This window comes from Nansenia antarctica, assembly GCF_963989245.1.
Source record: "Nansenia antarctica genome assembly, chromosome: 14".
Taxonomy (NCBI): Eukaryota; Metazoa; Chordata; class Actinopteri; order Argentiniformes; family Microstomatidae; genus Nansenia; species Nansenia antarctica.
The window spans coordinates 32,314,567-32,324,390 of NC_137684.1; positions in this window are offsets into that span (position 1 = coordinate 32,314,567).

Genomic DNA, 9,824 nt, shown 5'->3' on the forward strand with positions numbered 1-9,824 from the left:
TACTATGGAGGCTTTACTATGGACCAGACCAGACCCAGACCAGACCAGACCAGACCAGACCCAGACCAGACCCAGACCAGACCCAGACCAGACCTAGACCAGACCAGACCCAGACCAGGCCAGACCAGACCCAGACCAGACCTAGACCAGACCCAGACCAGTCCCAGACCAGACCAGACCCAGACCAGACCCAGACCAGACCCAGACCCAGACCAGACCAGACCAGACCAGACCCAGACCAAACCCAGACCCAGACCAGACCCAGACCAGACCCAGACCAGTCCCAGACCCAGTCCCAGACCAGACCCAGACCAGACCCAGACCAGACCCAGACCAGTCCCAGACCAGACCCAGACCAGACACAGACCAGACCTAGACCAGACCAAACCCAGACCAGACCCAGACCAGACCAGACCAGACCAGACCCAGACCAGACCAGACCCAGACCAGACCCAGACCCAGACCAGACCAGACCCAGACCAGACCAGACCCAGACCAGACCCAGACCAGACCAGACCCAGACCAGACCCAGACCAGACCAGACCCAGACCCAGACCAGACCCAGACCCAGACCAGACCAGACCCAGACCCAGACCAGACCAGACCCAGACCAGACCCAGACCCAGACCCAGACCAGACCAGACCAGACCCAGACCAGACCCAGACCAGACCAGACCATGTACTGCCGTTGCCACGGTAGCCAGGGGAGGTCTCCCTGCAGCTCCATGTGACACGTTATGTTTGATTTGCATATGTGTGACTCAACCACTTAAATATTTGTATATGCAATGACTCCCTCTCAGTCGTATCTGTGAATATATTATAATGTCAGCTTTGTTCTAGGTGTTTCTATCTGGTCACTGACAGGCAGATGAAAGAGCAGCAACACTTTAACACGTCAGACCAGCCCAGTCCTGCTCGCTTTACCTCCTGATGGAACCTGCAGTTTCTTCGGTTGACCACCGGGGGGCAGTGCTGCCATGGAAACCAGGCCTGCTAGGAGCCTCTGGCCGACAGTAACGCCTCAACACCTCAACACCCACCTCAGGATGAAGCACAGCTCTCCCCAAGGCTGCCTAACCCTAACCATAAACCTGGACAAGCTGGTAATCAATGATAATCATCCAGGTTTACCCCCTCAATTGATCCTGTATCATGTGTGTACATGTAGGTATGTAAGCTGCCATGCCTGTTTTATTTATATGATGATATGATATGATGTGTGTGTGTGTGTCTCTCTGTCTCTCTCTCTGTCTGTCTCTCTCTCTCTCTCTCTCTCTCTCTCTCTGTCTCTCTCTCTCTCTCTCTCTGTCTCTCTCTCTCTGTCTCTCTCTCTCTCTCTGTCTCTGTCTCTCTCTCTCTCTGTCTCTCTCTCTCTCTCTCTCTCTCTGTCGTCACAGCGTTTGGCAGCCCAGCAGAAGCAGCATCAGGAGCCTTTGAAGTAAGAACTAATTAGTTATGTAATGAAGATAATTAGCAATGTCCGGCTCATGAATAAACATCATTTTCATTGCAGACAATTATTCTTCACACGCCTCTGGAATAGCTTCTCCCTGAGTGGCAAAACACACAAAACCCCGTAACTGTAACTCACTGTAAAACACACAAAACCCTGTAACTGTAACTCACTGTAAAACACACAAAACCCCGTAACTGTAACTCACTGCAAAACACACAAAACCCCGTAACTGTAACTCACTGTAAAACACACAAAACCCCGTAACTGTAACTCACTGCAAAACACACAAAACCCTGTAACTGTAACTCACTGCAAAACACACAGAGAATACCAGCAGAGTCTAGACTGTTTACCAGAGTAAATACACGGTGTCTGATGAGTGGTTGAACTGCAGTGTGTGTGTGTGTGTGTGTGTGTGTGTGTGTGTGTGTGTGTGTGTGTGCATACTGTTTCAAATGATATGTGGTGTTGTTGTCGTCATGATGACAAACAACTTATTATTGTTTACTGGGCGTTCTTGTAATACAAAGCCATGACAAGTGTACACAGTCCAAACTGGTCCCACCCCCTGGAGAGGGGAGGGGAGGGGAGGAGAGGAGAGGGGAGGGGAGGAGAGGAGAAGGGAGTAGAGGGGAGGGGAGGGGCGGGGAGGGGAGGGGAGGGGAGGAGAGGAGAGGAGAGAGGAGAGAGGAGAGGAGAGGAGAGGAGAGGAGAGGAGAGGGGAGGAGAGTGGAGGGGAGGGGAGGAGAAGGGAGGAGAGGGGAGGGGCGGGGAGGGGAGGAGAGGAGAGGAGAGAGGAGAGAGGAGAGGAGAGGAGAGGAGAGGAGAGGAGAGGGGAGGGGAGGGGAGGGTAGCGGCGGTCCTGAGTGATGTGGTCGACACCCCCAGGCCTGCTCTCATCCCCTCCTCTCCTTCAAGGGCAGCAGGGTTGAGTGACGTCTCCGCTGAATTAGATCTGATCCTCGGGGCTCTGGAAGAATAACTGGAATCACACATTGTTTTTTCCCCTCCTCTCTTTCTCTCTGCAACAAACAGACTAACGCCTCTCTGAATGCCGCATTATTTGGTGCATTGTGGGGGGAGCTGAGTCACAAGGAAAGGTAACAAGAACCCAGGTGAAGATAAGGGATGTGTTCGTGTGTGTTGTGTGTTTTGTGGGGGATGGGCGGTCTGAGGGTACATTGGGTTGGTGGATGTAGGAAGTAGATTAGGTCTGTAACACCCTGCTGTGAACAACTCATCTGGTGGATTATGGAGTAATCAGGCCCTCTCACACCTCCACCATGTTTACCTGCCGTCTGTGTTTCTGAGAGAAATAGCAGACCAAGGTGGGGAATGAAAGATGTGTAAACAAACTCAGGAGCTCATCAGTGTTCACGTCCCTCCTCTCTCTTAGTTTTTAAATACTTTGCCCTGTTCAAGACTTCAAGAATGTGCTGTGTTGATCCCGGATTTGGCAACCCTTTCAGTTGGTATTGACCCAGTATTTATTAAGACACTATGAGGTAACTATGTGGTACCCAGGAGGACTTTCTGCCACTAACCTCAATCTCAACCTGCTACTAAATGGCACATAGAGGTTCACACACACACACACACACACACACACACACACACACACACACACACACACACACACACACACACACAAACACACATAGAGGTTCTTGAGTCAGTTAATCTAAAATAAACAAAATGTAATCAGGTGTTACCCTTTCTAAGTACCTGCTGCCATTGAACTCTCTTGATGCTTCCATTGGCCAAAAGAGGACAGAATCGTATAATAAGACAATTATATATAATATATTGGTATACGGGAGAGGGGAGGGGCGGGGAGGAGAGGAGAGGACAGAATCGTATAACAAGACAATTCGATTGTGGAAAATAAACAATATGATTAAACAACCTTCAACATTTTGACTTTTTTTCAGTAGTGGAGTCTTGCGGGCTGAGCGTGCCCGAAGGTGGAGTGCCTACTGTCCTTTCTGTCACAGTTGTACCTGCTGCCCCCCAGTGTTTCTGGAGCTCTTTGGCTCCTCTTCTAAGTATCCTTCTGACTCCCTGATCAGAAGTCTTGCGAGGAGCTCCTATGCGTGGCCGGTCGATGGTGGAGTGATGTTGCTTCCACTTAGGGATAACGCCCCAATGGTGCTTACTGGAAGATTCAGAAGTTGTGAAATACGTCTGTAGCCAATTCCATTTTCATGTTTTGCAACAATCTGGTTGGTCGAAGGTCTTGAGACAACTCTTTGCTTTTACCCATAATTAGATGTTTCCCAGTAAACAAAGAGTCCAAAAGACGTCCTCGGGGAAGCCGGAATGTGGGTTCAGATGACATCTTTCTCGGACGTCCAGATGACGTCTTTAGGACATCTTATGGACTTCTGTAGTCTGGACGTCCTAGAATCTGTCTGCAACATGTTCTGTACTGGAGTTTTTACGCTGTTGCAGTCAACTAGGGCCCAGAGGTTTACTGTATTCTCTGTATTCCATTATTTGTTCATCTAAATGTTTTTTAAAAGGTTACCATTGATTGTAGATACATATTGCCCTATTAGAAATAGTACAATAGCACTGTACAATGTAACCAGGTATAGGTTGTCGTGGCATGTTTCTTTGTTTGTACATATTGAATGTAGGCCAACAGCTGTTAAATAATCAAATCAAATTGGAAAGACATTTGCTCTGAGGAAACATTGAGATAAAAGTAAACCAACATCCCCATAGGATCCCCCAGTATGCTACAACAAGATATCGAAACCACCTTGAATTTTTATAACAGTAACTTGAGGTATTCAGTGTCTCTCCTTTGTATCAGGGTACAACACTATATGAATGAATGAATGAATGAATGGTCTTTATTGTCATTGATATAGTACAGGTACCATACAACAAAATTAGGGAGAGGGGGCTCCCCTGGTGCTAGGAAAAAATAAAAATAAAAAAATACAAGAAGGGAAAAGAGCTGGTTTACATAAATAAAGGCTATGTACACTATTCACTATACTATACTATACAAATAAAACACTGTGCTGTATTCTATGCTATGCTATACATATCCTAACATTTCCTATCTCTGAACCTTATGTACCCGAGGGTTGTCATATTGCACATAGTGTTATTGCACATTCATTTAAAGTGTCGCAGTTTGCAGGTTTGAAATGTTCACAGTTGTGTTTCAGTATTGCACTTGATTACAATCTAGTAGCTGCCATCAAATTGTCTAGATTGTCCAGGGCCTAGAACCTAGGTCTTTGCTGTGTTCAGGGCCTGAATGGCCCTGGGGTAGAAGCTGAGCTTCAGTCTATTTGTCCTTGCGAACATGGTCCTGAACCGCCTGTCCGAGGGCAGCCGAACAAAGTGTTCGTTCCCAGGGTGGGATGGGTCTCTGGAGATCTTGGAGGCCTTCCTGAGGCAGCGTGTGTTGTACAGCTCTTCCAGAGAGGGGAGGGGGGCGCCGGTGATCTTCTGGGCCGATCTCACGACTCTCTGTAGCGCTTTCCTCTCTGCGGCTGTGCAGCTGGAGAACCACACGCAGATGCAGTAGGTGAGGATGCTCTCCACTGTGCAGCGGTAGAAGGTCACAAGCAGCTTCTGTTTGAGGTGGTATTTCCTGAGGACTCTTCTTGATGATGGCTGTTGTGTTGTTCTTCCAGGACAGGTCATCCTGTATGTGCACCCCCAGGAATCGGAGGGTTGAGACTCTCTCCACGCTCCCTCCATCGACGAGCAGGGGCTGGACCTCAGATTTTTTCCTCCTGAAGTCCACGATGATTTCCTGATGATTTCCTGGGACTTCCTTTGACTTGTTCAGCAGCAGGTTGTTAACCTTGCACAGCTTGCTCAGCTGCTCTACCTCATCCCTGTACGCCACCTCGTCCCCCCCCGAGATGCAGCCCACCACGGTGGTGTCGTCTGCAAACTTTACGATGGAGTTGCTGGGGTGGACGGGGGTGAAGTCGTAGGTGTAGAGGCTGTAGAGGATGGGGCTTAGCACGCAGCCCTCGGGGGACCCAGTGCTGAGTCTGAGGGCTGTGGAGGTGTGGGAGCCCACCCGCACCCTCTGGGGGCGGTCAGACAGGAAGTCCTTGATCCATGCACAGATAGAGTGTGATAGTCCCAGGTCTAGTAGTTTGGTCACTAGCCTGTCTGGAAGGATGGTGTTAAAGGCGGAGCTGAAGTCCACGAAGAGCAGTCTCGCGTAGCTGTTCCCCCTCTCCAGGTGGGATAGAGTGGAGTGGAGAGTCGTCGCGATGGCGTCCTCTGTGGACCTGTGGGCTCTGTAGGCGAACTGGTATGGATCCAGGTTGGGCGGGAGGCGTGTGACTATGTGGGCCCGGACTAGTTTCTCGAAGCACTTCATGATGATTGGTGTGAGTGCCACCGGGCGGTAGTCGTTTAGGCAGCTCACCGTGCTTTTCTTCGGGACTGGGATGATAGTTGAGGTTTTCAGGCAGGGTGGGATGGTGGCCTGGGACAGGGACTGGTTGAAGATGTTGGTGAAAACCCCGGCCAGCTGGTCGGCGCAGTCCCTCAGCACCCGTCCCAGGACGCCATCCGGCCCTGAGGCTTTTCTGGGGTCCACCGCCTTCAGCACGCGTCTCACTTCATGCTCTGTGAGGGTGAGGCTGCTGAGAGCTGGAGAGAGTGGTGTTCACCTGTCACACGCCTGCTTATCACTGCAAGGCCGTCAGCTGTTAATCAAGGGAGATTCAACCCTCCTCCGGAGCGGCCCAGTGGCTGTTAACTTCGCATTGGAGAAAGTTCGCCTAATGAGCATTACCAGACTGTATGTGGACTTAATGAGAAGTATAATTAGTCAAATGGGAAGATTATCTCAGTATAATTACAGTAGCTGTCTGTCTGCTTCAATTAAAGAGATGGGGGGTTGAGAAGCTTCTGGAGCTTTGGTGGGTGAGAAAGGACCCAACCTTGACTAATTAAAGGGGGTCTGGAAAGTCGCCAGATATAGCGACAAAGTCGACGAAACTAAATAAAAGGTGTCGTGGCTGTCACTTCCATTCATCTGCTGTGGGATTTTTTTAGGGTCCATTCTGACGTGTCCAGTTCTTTGCCCTTCTTGTCCAAAGATAAATAAGATACTGAAGGAATTGCCCACGACACCTTTTATTTAGTTTCGTCGACTTTGTCGCTATATCTGGCGACTTTCCAGACCCCCTTTAATTAGTCAAAAGCGACCAGCGACAAATCTAGCTACATTTCTAGTCATTTAGGGAATTACTGTAATTGTAATTGTACTCTATACGAGCGACACATATAAAGCCTGTCAGTGTTATTCAGACCTATGAAGCAGTGGTAACAATAATGAAAACGCATCTATTAGAATTAGAAGAAATATGTATAATTTATTTTGTAAATATATTTTGAACAATGTTGAACTATAAATAACATTTATTTTTTAACAAATAAAACCAGCACCACAATTGGACATGAGGCATTGCTCCCCTGTCTCTGCTCCTCTTCATCCTCACTGTCTGTGTTGTCCGGCAACACTTTCTTTATTTTCTTTAGAAAACGTTAAAAAGTTAATAAAGAGAAGTAAAGTTAATAAGATGTATTTGTTGCTAAAAACGAACTATTTACAACTGTTAACAATGTATATAAATATTTTAGTTAATATTTGATGTAGTGACATCACTTCCTGTTTACCGCAAATCTACTTCCGGTGTGGGAGGTCGTTCTCTGCCAGAGAGAGACCGAGACGCTATGTTTGTTCTCAATTCATCATTCAACATCCATGTTCAGATTTACACAAAGCAATGTTGTTAGTACGAAATATCAAGTGTTGGATTGGTAGCTTTATATATTAGTCATCATTTGTTGGGAATATTATGTTTTTAGTTATTATTTTGTAGCTAGATTGTTAGGACCCCAATTGAAATAAGCCAGTGGCTTTCTTGGGTTTTTATCCTTTTAGTTGACCTTGTATGTAATATGTACTTTCATGTACCTACTTCTGCAAACCTTCTAATAAAGTTTTCAATCAATCAAAAACAAAGGCCAAAAAACTGACTTTCTAGCTAACCACTGTTTGTTTACATCCTGTTGAAACATGTTTTGTGCTGTTTGTCTTGCAGTTTTTACCAGTTCAATATACCTGATTTGAAAAGCCACCCTACGCCTCTTTCTTTGATGGACTTTATTGACGAGGTTTAGCTTGATGTTAGAGAGAGAACATCACACTGTCCAATACTATTATGTGTCCTGGCACATCATCATCATCATCATGGTCAGATAATATGATCAGTGGAGGAGGAGCGTGGAACACAAACTCCCTCCCTACTTCCTTCCCTCTGGTTGTCCAGGGGGTCAGTCTCTGGGGGGATCTGTCTCTGAACCAGGAGATGATGCGTGAGCGTCTCTAGACGATGGTGGGACACAGAGGAAGAAGAATGACCTAAGAGAATAATGAATGAATGAATGAATGGTCTTTATTGTCATTGCTACAGTACAGGTACCAAACAACGAAATGTAGGAGGGGTGGCTCCCCTGGTGTTAGGAAAGAGAAAAAAACACAAGAAGGGAAGGAGCTGGTTTACATAAATAAAGGCTATGTACACTATCCACTATACTATACTGTACAGATAGACGACTAGGGTTGTCATATTGCACATAGTGTTATTGCACATTCATTTGAAGTGTCACAGTTTGCAGGCTTGAAATGTACATGTTTGTGCCTCAGCACTACACCAGATTTTTTCAGTCCAGCAGCTGCCATCAATCCGTCCAGACTGTCCAGGGCCCAGAACCTAGGTCTTTGCTGTGTTCAGGGCCTGGATGGCCCTGGGGTAGAAGCTGTGCTTCAGTCTGTTTGTCCTTGCGGCCATGGTCCTGTACCGCCTTTTCGAGGGCAGCCGGGTAAAGTGTTCGTACCCAGGGTGGGTTGGGTCCCTGGAGATCTTGGAGGCCTTCCTGAGACAGCGTGTGTTGTACAGCTCTTCCAGAGAGGGGAGGGGGGCGCCGGTGATCTTCTGGGCTGTTCTCACGACTCTCTGTAGCGCATTTCTCTCCGCTGTTGTGCAGCTGGAGAACCAGTTGCAGATGCCGTAGGTGAGGATGCTCTCCACTGCGCCGCGGTAGAAGGCCACCAGTATCTCCTGCTTGATGTGTTCCTTCCTGAGGACTCTCAGGAAGTAGAGCCGCTGTTGTGCCTTCTTGATGGTGGCTGTTGTTGCTGTTGTGTTGAATAAAAACTGTCATATTACAAGTTACATGTAAAATGTAGACCCTCTCTGATTTCAATCAAACTACTATGACTGACAAATTTCATACATCTTCCCATTCTCAGATGTTATACACCCTTATCCTTTTTCTTCAAATCTGTACTTACCAGAACGATCAGTCCCATGTGTAAAGTTGTCTTGTTATTCCTACTCATTTTGCTTTTCGAAGCTAGCGTCTACTCGTCTCTCGTGAGCTCAGTTGTAACGTGAATCGTGGAACACGGGATATGTTAGATACTTTACAGTAATTCCCTAAATGACTAGAAAAAGTAGCTAGATTTGTCGCTGGTCGCTTCTGACTAATTAAAGGGGGTCTGGAACGTCGCCAGATATAGCGACAAAGTCGCCAAGTTGGGAATAGGGCTGGGCAAACGATCAACATTTCTTTTCCGATAATCACAAGAATTAACGATCAATTATCGATTAATTGATAAGCTTTTTTTTCATTAAAACAACGCCTAGGGCCACACCACCCCAAAGAAGCTCATGGAGTTGGATTTCAAAGACAAAATGCTGCCTCTCTGTGAGCTGTATGTCGGACAGGTGGCGGAGAAACTGAAGGCAGAAAATCCACGCAATCAGGTTAGTAAGTGTATTAAAAATGGCAAATCAAACATTAATACATTTCTCCAGGTAAAATGATTTAATTGCAATTGTTTTAATGTTTTCCAGACTGTGCTAGAGTTTCTGGAAACAGCGAAGACTGCATACATGTCGACAGCAGCATATATGCAGAAAAGCTGCCACTGGACAGCAGGACCCTGCAGTCACTGTGTGCTTTGGACCCATTGGTGAGAGGACACTCCGAGACGGGCATCCTCCTGAAGCGGCTGGCAGGGATGATGAGCCACTTGGTGCCACCCCAATTTGACGTGCCACTGGAAGTGATCAAATTCAGCACTGATTCCACCCTTCCCCTGTACATTGATGGGGACAACATGGGTAACTGGTGGGCAAATATCATTGACACTGGAAGGTACCCAGGCCTCAACCATGTGGTTCGAGCGGCACTCTCCATTTTCCATGGACCAATGATGGAGTCATCATTCAGTGCCATGGGAGATATCATTGACTGCAAAAGCACTAAAATGAGCATGGACACTTTTAATGCCATCCAGACC